Raw genomic sequence first — 16,209 nt, forward strand, 5'->3', positions numbered from 1 at the left:
TTTCCTGATAATAATGTAACATGGAGCAGAATGAAGCAATAATGCACAATTAGTAAACAATAATTTTTAATTATGAAAGGAATAAATCCAAACACGTTTATCACTGGTCATGAGAAATGATACAGTTAAAATCGGGCGCAAAAACACGGCTCATTGACAAACGCAAACAGTTGCGGAGATTTTCATCACTTATGCTTGATCGAAACCTTGATTTATTCATTTTCATCACCGAGAAAAATCTTTCACAAACAAGCTCTTGCGTGTTCCACATAAGCAGGGAAGTGGAGCCGCCGCCGTTCATTTAGGACACATGTCTAATAACAGATGTCGGTGTCGCTCGCTGACGCACACGTGCGCACATGTGCAGCACTTCCGCACGTCTGCACACTGTGCAGCGTTTGGCCGGCACTGCTCTAAGGGCTGCTCATACCCATACAGCCACAGGTTGCAACGGTCTGAGACTTCTGCGTTAACAAGTGCCGCAGGTGAACATGACATTGCAGCGAGAGGCCATCTAGTAGCCACATGTGGCGGAGCACTGTCTTACCGAGGGACACAGAATGCTATATGACGCGACACAAACGGTTGCCCCTGCATCTCGCTACTGGGACTGTGTTTTAAAAGAATCCATGGAGGTTCGTTTATCTGACAATCTTATTAATAGACACAAGGGTTATCTTTTAAGTAAGACTTGGGACCCGGTGTTATCTGACTTTAAAAAACAACGGTCTCTGTTTCGATCATCGGAATTAAAATTTTTTTAAATTTTTTAATTTTTGACAGCGATAACTCGGTTTCGCCTGTTTCTACCACTGGCGGCGCGGTATGCTTTCTGCGCTAGAGGGCAGTTACGGCACCTTCTCGCGCACGCGTTGTGGGTCTTCTGCGGCCTATACAGGGTGTTACAAAAAGGTACGGCCAAACATTCAGGAAACATTCCTCACACACAAATAAAGAAAAGATGTTATGTGGACATGTGTCCGGAAACCCTTAATTTCCATGTTAGAGCTCATTTTAGTTTCGTCAGTATGTACTGTACGTCTTCAATTCACCGACAGTTGGCCCAATTGAAGGAAGGTAATGTTCACTTCGGTGCTTGTGTTGACATGCGACTCATTGCTCTACAGTACTAGCATCAAGCACATCAGTACGTAGCATCAACAGGTTAGTGTTCATGACGAACGTGGATTTGGAGTCAGTGCAATGTTTACAAATGCGGAGTTGGCAGATGCCCATTTGATGTATGGATTAGCACGGGGCAATAGCCGTGGCGCGGTACGTTTGTATCGAGACAGATTTCCAGAACGACGGTGTCCCGACAGGAAGACGTTCGAAGCAATTGATCGGCGTCTTAGGGAGTACGGAACATTCCAGCCTATGACTCGCGACTGGGGAAGACCTAGAACGACGAGGACACCTGCAATGGACGAGGCAATTCTTCGTGCAGTTGACGATAACCCTAATGTCAGTGTCAGAGAAGTTGCTGCTGTACAGCGTAACATTGACCACGTCACTGTATGGAGAGTGCTACGGGAGAACCAGTTGTTTCCGTACCATGTACAGCGTGTGCAGGCACTATCAGCAGCTGATTGGCCTCCACGGGTACACTTCTGCGAATGGTTCATCCAACAATGTGTCAATCCTCATTTCAGTGCAAATGTTCTCTTTACGGATGAGGCTTCATTCCAACGTGATCAAATTGTAAATTTTCACAGTCAACATGTGTGGGCTGACGAGAATCCGCACGCAATTGTGCAATCACGTCATCTTTCTGAACTTATCACGCTGTTACAGTTACCACATTAATGCAATAAATGCTCAAAATGATGACTGTCAACCTCAATGCATTTGGCAATACGTGTAACGACATTCCTCTCAACAGCGAGTAGTTCGCCTTCCGTAATGTTCGCACATGCATTGAGAACGCGCTGACGCATGTTGTCAGGCGTTGTCGGTGGATCACGATGGCAAATATCCTTCAACTTTCCTCACAGTAACAAATCCGGCGACGTCAGATCCGATGACGTGCGGGCCACGGTATGGTGCTTCGACGACCAATCCACCTGTCATGAAATATGATATTCAATACCGCTTCAACCGCACGCGAGCTATGTGCCGGACATCCATCATGTTGGAAGAACATCGCCATTCTGCCATGCAGTGAAACATCTTGTAGTAACATCGGTAGAACATTACGTAGGAAATCAGCATACATTGCACCATTTAGATTGCCATCGATAAAATGGGGGCCAATTATCCTTCCTCCCATAATGTCGCAACATGCATCAATCAGCAAAGGTCGCTGATGTTCCAATTGTCGCAGCCATCGTGGATTTTCCGTTGCCCAATAGAGCATATTATGCCGGTTTACGTTACCGCTGTTGGTGAATAACGCTTCGTCGGTAAGTAGAAAACGTACAAAAAATCTGTCACCGTCCCGTAATTTCTCTTCTGCCTAGGGGCAGAACTGTACACGACGTTCAAAGTCGTCGCCATGCAATTACTGGTGCACTGAAATAAGGTACGGGTGCAATCGATGTTGATGTGGTAATCTCAACAACGACGTTTTTGAGATTCCCGCTTCTCGCGCAGTTTGTCTGCTACTGATGTGCGGATTAGCCGCGATAGCAGCTAAAACACCTACTTCGGCATCATCATTTGTTGCAGGTCGTGGTTGACGTTTCATATGTGGCTGCACACTTCCTGTTTCCTTAAATAACGTAACTATCGGGCGAACGGTACGGACACTTGGATGATGTCGTCCAGGATACCGAGCAGCATACCTAGTGCTGTGGCCTTCTCCACCAGACATCACGGCGCCTAGAGTACGAGCAACCAAACTGACAGCCTGCAGCCGCGGGTTGCCCACAACGCAGGCACACCGAAGCACTACACAACCGACAACAATATTGATGAACGGCCACAGCAACAACCACAACAACAACACCTCAGCAAAGACACCAGCGGCCACCAGGGGCCACTACCGGCCCACATACGAGGTGCATTCAAGTTCTAAGGCCTCCGATTTTTTTTCTAATTAACTACTCACCCGAAATCGATGAAACTGGCGTTACTTCTCGACGTAATCGCCCTGCACACGTACACATTTTTCACAACGCTGACGCCATGATTCCATGGCAGCGGCGAAGGCTTCTTTAGGAGTCTGTTTTGACCACTGGAAAATCGCTGAGGCAATAGCAGCACGGCTGGTGAATGTACGGCCACGGAGAGTGTCTTTCATTGTTGGAAAAAGCCAAAAGTCACTAGGAGCCAGGTCAGGTGAGTAGGGAGCATGAGGAATCACTTCAGAGTTGTAATCACGAAGAAACTGTTGCGTAACGTTAGCTCGATGTGCGGGTGCGTTGTCTCGGTGAAACAGCACACGCGCAGCCCTTCCTGGACGTTTTTGTTGCAGTGCTGGAAGGAATTTGTTCTTCAAAACATTTTCGTAGGATGCACCTGTTACCGCAATGCCCTTTGGATCGCAATGGGTAAGGATTACGCCCTCGCTGTCCCAGAACATGGACATCATCATTTTTTCAGCACTGGCGGTTACCCGAATTTTTTGGTGGTGGTGAATCTGTGTGCTTGCATTGAGCTGACTGGCGCTTTGTTTCTGGATTGAAAAATGGCATCCACGTCTCATCCATTGCCACAACCGACGAAAAGAAAGTCCCATTCGTGCTGTCGTTGTGCGTCAACATTGCTTGGCAACATGCCACACGGGCAGCCGTGTGGTCGTCCGTCAGCATTCGTGGCACCCACCTGGATGACACTTTTCGCATTTTCATGTCGTCCTGCAGGATTGTGTGCACAGAACCCACAGAAATGCCAACTCTGGAGGCGATCTGTTCAACAGTCATTCGGCGATCCCCCAAAACAATTCTCTCCACTTTCTCGTTCATGTCGTCAAACCGGCTTGTGCGAGCGCGAGGTTGTTTCGGTTTGTTGTCACACGATGTTCTTTCTTCATTTAACTGTTGCACCCATGAATGGACTTTTGACACATCCATAACTCCATCACCACATGTCTCCTTCAACTGTCGATGAATTTCAATTGGTTTCACACCACGCAAATTCAGGAAACGAATGATTGCACGCTGTTCAAGTAAGGAAAACGTCGCCATTTTAAGTACTTAAAACAGTTCTCATTATCGCGGCTGGCGGTAAAATTACATCTGCCGTACGGTGCTGCCATCTCTGGGACGTATTGACAATGAACGCGGCCTCATTTTAAAACAATGCGCATGTTTCTATCTCTTTCCAGTCGGAGAAAAAAAAGGGGAAGCCTTAGAACTTGAATGAACCTCGTAAAAGAGGTCGCTGCAGATCCCGGAACTATTTTCACACGTCAAACCACGTGATGGAAAACAGTCCCGAGGTACTCATCCGCCAAAGCGCTATAAAGACCGGCGCTCGGCCGCACATCGGCAGTTCATCGACCGCCAGCAGACGTGGATACGTGCCGCCCCGGCAGCCCGGCTTGGATCCTCTCGCTGGCGGATACTAGTAGGAAATTATTTCTGTTGTTTTCTATATTATTCTTGTATGTAGTTGTGATTCGAAGACGGATCACTGTTTTGTGTTGGTATTATTCTTGGAGAATTTGTTTTGGTTGATTGAACAGTCCAATAATTGTCTCGGACTTTGATCGTTAGTTTCTTCTGCTTTCACAGACATATCATATAGCACACGCCCGTTGGGCATTTTGACCACAATAACCATACATCAGCACGATATCGATCTTTCCCGCAATTGGTAAGCGGTCCATTTTAACACGAGTAATGTGTCACCAAGCAAATACCGCCCGCACTGGCGGAATGTTACGTGATACCACGTACTTATACTTTTGCGACTATTACAGCGGCATCTATCATAAAGCGTAAAAAGTGGTGCAACTAAAACATTCATATTTCTTTACATACATGAATATGTAATAAAAAATGGGGATTCCTATTTAAAAAACGCAGTTGATATCCGTTTGACCTATGGCAGCGCCATCTAGCGGGCCAACCATAGCGCCATCTGGTTTCCCCTTTCAAGCTGGACGAGTTTCCTTTTTTTGTAGTTTTTTCGTGTGATGCTTATTTCGTGAGATATTTGGTCTGGTCACTGTGAATGGACCACCCTGTATGTTCAATGTGTCCAATATTTCTATACGACGGTACGTCGATATTCCTCTCGTCGTATTTTCGAAATATCGATATCTTTCCCTATATGTCGATGCAGGCAGTGTCAATCATCGGATACCCGATATTTTCAAAAATATTAACATTCATATTCCACAGCAGCTGGGGAACAGCGGAGAACGACTTGTATGCTCAACCACAGCAGCGAAAAGATTTGACACCTTTTTCTCAAGAGCGGGTACAGGTCGCACGCTGAAATTAATATAAAATACTATACTGTCTTGGCGGAGCCGAAAATTTATGCTTGAAAGTCAATGCAGTCAAAAGTTACAGCCATTTATCTCACGTACTCTTATAACCGGAAACTTGCGCATCGACGGCCTCAGATGACGAGTCCTAGTCGCACTTTTCCGCTTTTCTTGTTACTGTTACGTATTTCCATAATTTATGCAGCGCGCTGTGTAGACGGGCGTCTGAATATTCAGACTGAGCAGAACCGCACTCCGCGTTTCGCCGCCGGAACAGGTGGAGAGGCAGCTAGCAGACGGAGCAGACACGCCGCGGTTAGCTCCCATCCCGCTCCGTAGCCAGTAGCTTGGCGCGTCTGTATGTAGCTCGCAACGCCGGCGCAGCACACAGAGAGAGAGGAGAGAGAGAGAAAGCGGGCATCGCGGCTCGTTTGCCGCCCTTTGTTCTGCAGTCTGCGCCTCCAAGGCGCGCCGCGGCCTGTGTGACTTTTATTGTTCCTGCCCTTCTCCGCTGGTGTGTTCTCAGCCCAGCCTCTGCGCTTTAGCAGTTTCCCGCCTCATCCGCACACAGACTACTCGGGACCTGCCGCGGCAGCATAGGTCTCCACGCCTCTAGCGCACACCACACTCTCTTCTGCCAGACAGTTCCGCGTTTTCCTGCCTGCGCAATTTGTTACTCAGTCTTAGAGCTGCAGGATAACTCATTTCGCGTACCGCAGACAAGACCTGTTCGTAGTGAGCTTAACTCGCAGTATTTCGTGTAGACCAAAGTTGCAAAAAAAAAAAAAAAAAAATTGTTGTTGTGGTCTTCAGTCCTCAGACTGGTTTGATGCAGCTCTCCATGCTAATCTATCCTGTGCAAGCTTCTTCATCTCCCAGTACCTACTGCAACCTACATCCTGAATCTGCTTGGTGTATTCATCTCTTGGTCTCCCTCTACGATTTTTACCCTCCACGCTGCCCTCCAATGCTAAATTTGTGATCCCTTGATGCCTCAGAACATGCCCTACCAACCGATCCCTTCTTTTTGTCAAGTTGTGCCACAAACTCCTCTTCTCCCCAATTCTATTCAATACCTCCTCATTAGTTATGTGATCTACCCATCTAATCATCGGCATTCTTCTGTAGCACCAAATTTCGAAAGCTTCTACTCTCTTCTTGTCCAAACTATTTATCGTCCATGTTTCACTTCCATACATGGCTACACTCCATACAAATACTTTCAGAAAAGACTTCCTGACACTTAAATGAATACTCGGTGTTAACAAATTTCTCTTCTTCAGAAACGCTTTCCTTCCCATTGCCAGTCTACATTTTATACCCACTCTACTTCGACCATCATCAGTTATTTTGCTCCCCAAATAGCAAAACTCCTTTACTACTTTAAGTGTCTCGTTACCTAATCTAATTCCCTCAGCATCACCCGACTTAATTCGACTACATCCCGTTATCCTCGTTTTGCTTTTGTTCATGTTCATCTTATATCCTCCTTTCAAGACACTGTCCATTCCGTTCAACTGCTCTTCCAAGTCCTTTGTTGTCTCTGACAGAATTACAATGTCATCGGCAAACCTCAAAGTTTTTATTTCCTCTTCATGGATTTTAATACCTACTCTGAATTTTTCTTTTGTTTCCTTTACTGCTCGCTCAATATACAGATTGAATAACATCGGGGAGAGGCTACAACCCTGTCTCACTCCCTTCCCAACCACTGCTTCCCTTTCATGCCCTTCAACTCTTATAACTGCCATCTGGTTTCTGTACAAATTGTAAATAGCCTTTCGCTCCCTGTATTTTACCCCTGCCACCTTAAGAATTTGAAAGACAGTATTCCACTCAACATTGTCAAAAGCTTTCTCTAAGTCTACAAATGCTAGGAATGTAGGTTTGCCTTTCCTTAATCTTTCTTCCAAGATAAGTCGTAGGGTCAGTATTGCCTCACGTGTTCCAATACTTCTACGGAATCCAATCTGATCTTCTCCAAGGTCGGCTTCTACCAGTTTTTCCATTCCTCTGTAAAGAATTCCCGTTAGTGTTTTGCAGCTGTGACTGATGAAACTGATAGTTCGGTAATTTTCACATGTGTCAACACCTGCTTTCTTTGGGATTGCAATTATTACATTCTTCTTGAAGTGTGTGGGCATTTCGCCTGTCTCATACATCTTGCTCACCAGATGGTAGAATAAAATTTAGTTTTTTTTTTATTATTTCGTAATTCACTACACTGAAGAGCCAAAGAAACTAGTACACCTTGCTAATACTGCGTAGGGCCTCCGCGAACACGCAGAAGTGCCACGACACGACGTGGCATGGACTCGACTAATGTCTGAAGTAGTGCTGGAGGGAACTGACACCGTAAATCCTGTAGGGCTGTCCATAAATCGGTAAGAGTAAGAGGTGGTGGAGATCTGTTCTGAACAGCACGTTCCAAGGCATCCCAAATACGCTCAATAATGTTCACGTCTGGGCAATTTGGCGGCCAGCGGAAGTGTTTAAACTCAGAAAAGCGTCCCTGGAGCCACTCTGTAGCAATTCTGGACGTGTGGGGTGTCACATTGTCCTGCTGGACTTGTCTATCGGAATGGACGTGAGTGACAACTGGAGACAGCGCCTGCTGTAAAATATGTAGGCGTAACTATCCAGAGTGAACTTAAGGGGCTCCGGAAAGGCTCAAAATCATGAAAAGTTCAATTTTTACTTTTTTGCGTTTTCTGAAGTTGCATACTATTACCTTTTAATAGATACATAATTTATTCAATTCCGAAGACTACAACTATTTTTAATTTTTTTTTTTAAATGTGTTCTACATGGGCGTGACCCACTGTGGCGCTGTGCGATATGTTAATTACCTTGGTGACGGTGATTCTAAAAGTTTCATACATGTTCAAGGACTGAAGCCCTATGGTGATGATGTTGTAGTGCAGAACTTTGAGTGTATTGGACACGTACAGAAGCGAATGGGAACAAGACTTCGGCGACTGAAAGCTTCGTACAAAAAACAAAAACTCAGTGATGGTAAAGGGTTGGATGGGAAGGGAAGGTTAACTGACAGTGTAATTGACAAAATACAGAACTATTATGGAATGGCTATTAGGCAAAATACACAAAGTGTCGACGAAATGAAGAAGGCTGTTTGGGCTCTTTTTTTTCATACTTCTTCAACCGATGAAAATCCCCAACATAGCTTGTGTCCCAAAGAAGAAGACAGTTGGTGTAAATATAACAAAGGATTGCTAACTGGTGAAGTGTACACTCATAAGCATAGTCTGCCTCATGCAATAATGGAGGTGATAAAACCTATTTTCAGAGACTTAGCAGCTCCTGAACTGTTGAAAAAGTGTATTCACGGAAAAACTCAAAGCCCCAATGAAAGTGTAAATACTGTTATATGGTCGAGAATCCCCAAGACTGTATTTGTTGGAATAGAAACAGTTCACTTTGGTGTGTATGATGCTGTTGCGACTTTCAATGATGGCAACATTGTAAGGTGTAAGGTATTTAGAAATATGGGAATAAAGATAGGTTCTAAGCTGGAGGAGGAGTTTGCAGAGGATGAAGATAATCCATCCTATGGACCTGGAATGCACTAAAAAGTTAATCCAATCTTTGTCGCTCGATTCTCAAAACTTTTATTTTCTCATACTAATTACATGTTTTCTAAGGATCTTCCAAACATATTTGTTTCAAACTTTCAGTAAATGTTACACAGTACCTTCTGCATAATTTAACACAGCCTTTTTCCAGAAAACTGTATATTTTTGAATACATAAATAAATATTGCAAAAAAATGTTGTGAATTTCCATTACAATTGAAAAAAAATAATCATCTTTAATAACTGAACTAAAATTATGTAAAATCCCTGTGTTAAGTTGTAGCCCATATTCCAGTAAATAATCTGTAAAAAGTTCAACTTCGTACCTCAAATACTTTGTGAGGAAAGATGTAATTTATAAGCGTTATTTTAACATTGCAAGTATAGGGCGTTCCGGAGCCCCTTAAGTGGAATTACCATGGAAAACAGATAGTGGGAAAAACACACCAGATTCAGATTCAGCGGAAGAATCTTAAGGAAATGTAGCTCATGCACGAAAGAAGTGGCTCATAAGGCACTTGTTCGCCCGATTCTTGAGTATTGTTCATCTGTCTGGGAACCCTATGAGGTAGGACTGATAGAGGAGATGGACTAGATGCAACGAAGAGTGGCGGGTTTCGTCACAGTATCGTTTAGCTGGTGAAAGAGCATTACGGAGATGTAACTCCTTTGGCAGATGTTGCAAGATAGGCGTTTTGCATTACGGAGGACAGCACTTTTCAGGAGGACAACATATTACTTCCCCCCACATGCCTCTCGCGTATTGACCACGAGGAGAAAATTCGAGAAATTAGAGCCATTACAAAGGCTTACCGATTATCATTATTCGCTAGTGGAACAGAGTTGGAGGGATCAGATAGTAGTACGGAAAGTACTCTCCGCCACATACCATTAGATGGCTTGCGGGGTATGATGTAGATGTAGATGAATGGATCAGGGTGATCAAGCAGGATGCTTATCTACATGTTACCTGTCACAGTCGTATGTAGACGTATTAGTGGTCCCATATGAATCCAACTGCGCATGCCCCACTCCCTTTACAGAGCCTCCACCAGTTTGAAGAATCACCTTACGCGTCCATCCGCTCGATACCGTTTGAAACGAGACTCGTTCGACCAGCCCAATTTCAGAGCATTACCTCCGAACATGGGCAACGCAGTGGCCGGCGACCTTCACTTAACGACCGATAGCGTTTGCGTCGATTTGTCAGTGCTAACAGACAGGCAACACGGGACGTATGACGAACGTATCCGTTGGGACAGTGCGGGAAAATTTAGGCTTAATGCGCCATGGTAGCATATGACCGACGCAGGTGGTTATGCTAACAGCACGGCATCGCCTGCAGCACCTCTTCTGGGCTCGTGATCACATCGGTTGGACCCTAGACGACTGGGAAACCGTGACCTGGTCAGATGAGTCCCGATTTCAGTTGGTAAGAACTGATGGTAAGGTTAGTGTCCGGCACAGAACCCACAAAGTCATGGACCCAAGTTGTCGACAAGGCACTGTGCAAGCTGTAGGTGCCTCCATGATGGTTTGAAGTGTGTTTACTTGGAATGGACTTGGTGCTCCGGCCCAAAACAGAAACGGTCATTGCCAATTTGCATCCATTCACGTTCCCAAAGAACGATGGAATTTTTACGGATGAAAATGGGCCATGTCACTGGACCACAGTTGTTCGCGATTGGTTTGAAGAACACTCTGGACACTTCGAGCAAATGGTCTGGCCACTGGGATCGTGTGATATGAATCCCATCAAAGGTTTGTAGGAAATAATCCAGAAAGCAGTTTGTGCACAAAATCCTACACCGGCAATACTTTTCCAATAATAGACAGCTATAGATGACGATGATTATATTTGGTTTGTGGAGCGCTCAACTGTGCAGTCATCAGAGCATCTATAAAGTCCCAATGTGTACACGGTCCAAGTTTTCACAGTCCAATCTAGCCACTGTCACGAATAATGATGATGATGAAATGATAACAACACAAACACCCAGTCCCCAGGCAGAGAACATCACCAAGCTGGCCCAGGACTCCATGAATTACAGACATAGCTATAGATGATGGTGATGATGATGATGATGATGAGTCCGCAGCTCGTGGTCGTGCGGTAGCGTTCTCGCTTCCCACGCCCGGGTTCCCGGGTTCGATTCCCGGCGGGGTCAGGGATTTTCTCTGCCTCGTGATGGCTGGGTGTTGTGTGCTGTCCTTAGGTTAGTTAGGTTTAAGTAGTTCTAAGTTCTAGGGGACTGATGACCATAGATATTAAGTCCCATAGTCCTCAGAGCCATTTGAACCATTTGATGATGATGATGATGATGATATTTGGTTTGTGGGGCGCTCAACTGTGCAGTCATCAGAGCACATATAAAGTCCCAGTTTCTACACAGTCTAATTTTTTAACAGTCCAATCTAGCCACTGTCACGAATGATGATGACGATGATGATGATGATGATGATGATGATGAAATGATGAAGACAACACAAACACCCAGTCTCCAGGCAGAGAACACCCCCAAGCCGGCCCAGAACTCTGTGCTCCAGAGGGAGCAACACTAGCCACTAGACCACGAGCTGTGGATGGACAGCTGTAGAGCCATCATGGCTCAATATTTCTGTAGAGATCTTCCAACGAATAGTTGAGTCCATGCCACGTCGAGCTGCTGCACTGGAAAGGAGGTCCGAGAATATATTAGGAAGTATCCCGTCGGCCCCAATAGCTGAACGGTCAGCGCGTTGGAATGCCACGCACAGGGTCCCAAGTTCGATTCCCGGCTGGGGCGGAAGATTTTCTCCCCTCAGGTGCTGGGTGTTGTGCTATCCTCGTCACCATTTCATCCCCACTGTCGACACAGAAGTCGCCCAATGTGGCGTCGCACTCAATAAGACTTGCTCTTGGCGGTTGCACTTCCCTCCAGGGAAATCTTCGCCACTGACCCAATAAGATCATTTTTTCCAGGAGGTATCGCGTGTCTTTCGTCACCTCGGTGTATGTTCATCGTGATACCAAGCTTTCTTCAGGCGGCACTAGTCACAAGCGACTTCTAATCAAGCTGCGGGCCTATGGGGTATCGTCTCAGTTGTGCGACTGGATTCGTGATTTCCTGTCAGGAAGGTCACAGTTCGTAGTAATAGAGGGCAAATCATCGAGTAAATCTGTAGTGATATCAGGTGTTCCCCAGGGAAGCGTCCTGGGACCTATGCTGTTCCTGATCTACATAAATGACCTGGGTCACAATCTGAGCAGTTCTCTTAGGTTGTTCGCAGACGATGCTGTAATTTACCGCCTAGTAAGGTCATCCGAAGACCAGTATCAGTTGCAAAGCGATTTAGAAAAGATTGCTGTATGGTGCGGCAGGTGGCAGTTGACGCTAAATAACGAAAAGTGTGAGGTGATCCACACGAGTTCCAAAAGAATTCGGCTGGAATTCGATTACTCGATAAATAGTACAATTCTCAAGGCTGTCAATTCAACTAAGTACCTGGGTGTAGAAATTACGTACAACTTCAGTTGAAAAGACCACATCGATAATATTGTGGGGAAGGCGAGCCAAAGGTTGCGTTTCATTGGCAGGACACTTAGAAGATGCAACAAGTCCACTAAAGAGACAGCTTACACTACACTCGTTCGTCCTCTGTTAGAATATTGCTGCGCGGTGTGGGATCCTTACCCGGTGGGATTGACGGAGGACATCGAAAAGGTGCAAAAAAGTGCAGCTCGTTTTGTATTATCACGTAATAGGGGAGAGAGTGTGGCAGATATGGTACGCGAGTTGGGATGGAAGTCATTAAAGCAAAGACGTTTTTCGTCGCGGCTAGATCTATTTACGAAATTTCAGTCACCAACTTTCTCTTCCGAATGCGTCCGCCCCAGTAGCTGAGTGGTCAGCGTGACGGATTGCCGTCCTCCGGGCCCGGGTTCGATCCCCGGCTGGGTCGGAGATTTTCTCCGCTCAGGGACTGGGTGTTGTGTTGTGTTCATCATCATTTCATCCCCATCCGGCGTGCAGGTCGCCCAATGTGGCGCCGAATGTAATAAGACCTGCGTCAAGGCGGCCGGACCTGCCCCGCGAGGGGCCTCCCGGCCAATGACGCCAAACGCTCATCATCATCATCATCTTCCGAATGCGAAAATATTTTGTTGAGCTCAACCTACATAGGTAGGAATGATCATCAAAATAACATAAGAGAAATAAGAGCTGGAACAGAAAGGTTTAGGTGTTCATTTTTCCCGCGCGCTGTTCGGGAGTGGAATGGCAGGGAGATAGTACGATTGTGGTTCGATGAACCCTCTGTCAAGCACTTAAATGTGAATTACGGAGTAATCATGTAGATGTAGATGTAGATGATGACTAAAAAATGGTTCAAATGGCTCTGAGCAGTATGAGACTTAACTGCTGAGGTCATCAGCCCCCTAGAATTTAGAACTACTTCAACCTAAGGACATCACACACATCCATGCCCGCGGCAGGATTCGAACCTGCGACCGTAGAGGTCGCGCGGTTCCAGACTGTAGCGGCTAGAACCGCTCGGCCTTGCCGGCCGGCAACTGATGACTACCTGCCGCATGTACTTATTTTTGCCAAATAATGCGGCAAACTGGATGCTGTTAATGGCCGATCCAGTCGTATCTCCGCGGCCGGCTCTGGGGACGTGAAGCGCGCGACCTTGCCTCGTCAGCGGCGGCCGACGCAGCTTATTACGCAGCGGAATAGCGCCGACTGCGGCTATTTGGGCCGCGTCCGCACCACGCCCAGATGCTCATCTGTTGACAGAGCGCGCGGTCGCGCGTGGCTGAGCAAACAGTGGCGCGATTATGCGGTCGACAAGCGGCACGCGTGCGACCGTGTGTGCGAGTATCGATTATTGTGTCAGCGGCACCGCTACACGCTGGAGCTAGCCGCTCTACGGCCGCAGGGTGGAAGGTTCGTCGGCCACGCCCACGTGTCACTTGCACGTGGTGTATCGAAACGGTACTGCGGCAGTGCGTGCTGGCCGTGGCGCGCTGGGGCAGGCTGTTCACATCCGTCACGTGATCCAGTACAGCGGAGGCATCTTGACGACTTTCCATCACAAGCGATCTCACAGCAAGGTATGCGAGTCACGGACTTACCTACTTTACCGCAGCAGATTACACTACTGACCATTAAAACGCTACACCAAGAAGAAATGCAGATGATAAACGGGTATTCATTGGACATATTATACTAGAACTGACATGTGATTACATTTCCACGCTGTTTGGGTGCATAGATCCTGAGAAATCAGTACCCAGAACAACCACCTCAGGCCGTAACAACGGCCATGATACGCCTCAGCATTGAGTCGAACAGAGCTTGGGTGGCGTGTACAGGTACAACTGCCCATGTAGCTTCAACACGATACCACACTTCATTAAGAGTAGTGACTGGCGTATTGTGACGAGCCAGTTGCTCGGCCACCACTGACCAGATGAATTCAGTTCGTGAGAGGTCTGGAGATTGTGCTGGCTAGAGCAGCAGTCGAACATTTTCTGTATCCAGAAAGGCCCGTGCAGGACCTGCAACATACAATCGTGCATTATCCTGCTCAAATGTAAGGTTTCGCAGGGATCGAATGAAGGGTAGAGCCACGGGTCATAACACATCTGAAATGTATCGTACAGTGTTCAAAGTGCCGTTAATGCGAACAAGAGGTGACAGAGACGTGTAACCAATGCCATCCTATACCATCACGCCGGTTGATACGCCCGTATGGCGATGACGAATACACGCTTGCAATATGCGTTCAGTGCGATGTCGCCAAACACCGATGCGACCATCATGATGTAGTAAAGAGGACCTAGGTTCATCCGAAAAAATGACGTTTTGCCATTCGTGCACCCAGGTTGGTCGTCGAGTAGAGCATCGCAGGCGCTCCTCTCTGTGATGTAGCGTCGAGGACAACCGCAGCCACGATCTCCATGCTGCTACAAACGTAGTCGAACTGTTCGTGCAGATAGTTGTTGTTCTTGCAAACGTCCCCATCTGTTGACTCAGTGATCGAGACGTGGCTGCACGATTCGTTACAGCCATGCAGTTAAGGTGCCTGTCATCCCGACTGCTAGTGATACGAGGCCGTTGGTACCCAGCACGGCGTTCCGTATTACCCTCCTGAACTCACCGATTCCGTATTCTGCTAACAGTCATTGGATCTACACCAAGCGAGCAACAATGTCGCGATACGATAAACCGCAATAGCGACAGGCTACAATCCGATCTTTGTCAAAGTCGGAAACGTGATGGTGCGCATTTCTCCTCCTTACACGTGGCAATACAACAACGTTTCACAAGGCAACGCCGGTCAACTGCTGTTCGTCTATGACAAACCGATTGGAAACATTCCTCATGTCAGCACGTTGTAGGTGTCGCCACCGGCGCCAACCTTGTATGAATGCTCCGAAAAGCTAATCATTTGCATATCACAGAATCTTCTTCCTGTCGGTTACATTTCGCGTCTGTGGCACGTCATCTTCGTGGTGTAGCAATTTTAATGGCCAGTAGTGTACTACGAGTTGTCACCTTGCCATTGGCCAACGGCCTTTCCGCACTGGTAACACCGGTTCCCGTCAGATTACCGAAGTTAAGCGGTGTCGGGCTGGGCTTGCACTTGGATGGGTGACCATCCGGCCTGCCGAGCGCTGTTGGCAAGCGGGGTGCACTCAGCCCTTGTGAGGCAAACTGAGGACCTACTTGACTGAGAAGTAGCGGCCCCGGTATCGTAAACTGACATACGGCCGGGAGAGCGGTGTGCTGACCACATGCTCCTCCATATCCGCATCCAGTGACGCCAGTGTTTGAGGATGACATGGCGGCCGGTCGGTGCCGTTGGGCTCTCCAAGGCCTTTTCGGAAGGATTTTAGGTTTTTTAGGCAACTTGGCATTGAAACCGTAGCTCGCCGCGGTGCCGGGGGGGAGAGCAGATGTCTAGTTCTCACGCTGGCACAGTTGACGCTGGCTACTGGGCCCAGCGAGTCGTGTAATTGACTAACTCTGTGCGCAAAACGCTACACATGCTCTCTTGAATCTGCTGACGTAATATTAAATATTAATCGATCTTTTTAATATCTGGTAGACCAAATTCTATGGATAACACAACGTCACTGTTAAAATTTCAATTCAAGAACTTCAATATTTCCTGAGATTTAAATTTTTACCTAGAATACACATTGTGAAACGGAGTTAAGGGGGGACGTTGATGAAATTGACCAAAAATGTC

General features: G+C 46.8%; 1 protein-coding gene and 1 pseudogene across 1 annotated transcript in view; both read left to right on the top strand.

The window, feature by feature from the left end:
- The window catches only part of LOC126109449 (C3 and PZP-like alpha-2-macroglobulin domain-containing protein 8), a 968,006-nt gene that overhangs the window by 207,806 nt on the left and 743,991 nt on the right, over window positions 1-16,209 (top strand). The gene's annotated exons all lie outside the window — the stretch shown is intronic.
- On the top strand, window positions 15,523-15,640 carry LOC126109908 (5S ribosomal RNA; annotated as a pseudogene).

Source organism: Schistocerca cancellata, chromosome 12 (assembly GCF_023864275.1).
Source record: "Schistocerca cancellata isolate TAMUIC-IGC-003103 chromosome 12, iqSchCanc2.1, whole genome shotgun sequence".
NCBI lineage: Eukaryota > Metazoa > Arthropoda > Insecta > Orthoptera > Acrididae > Schistocerca > Schistocerca cancellata.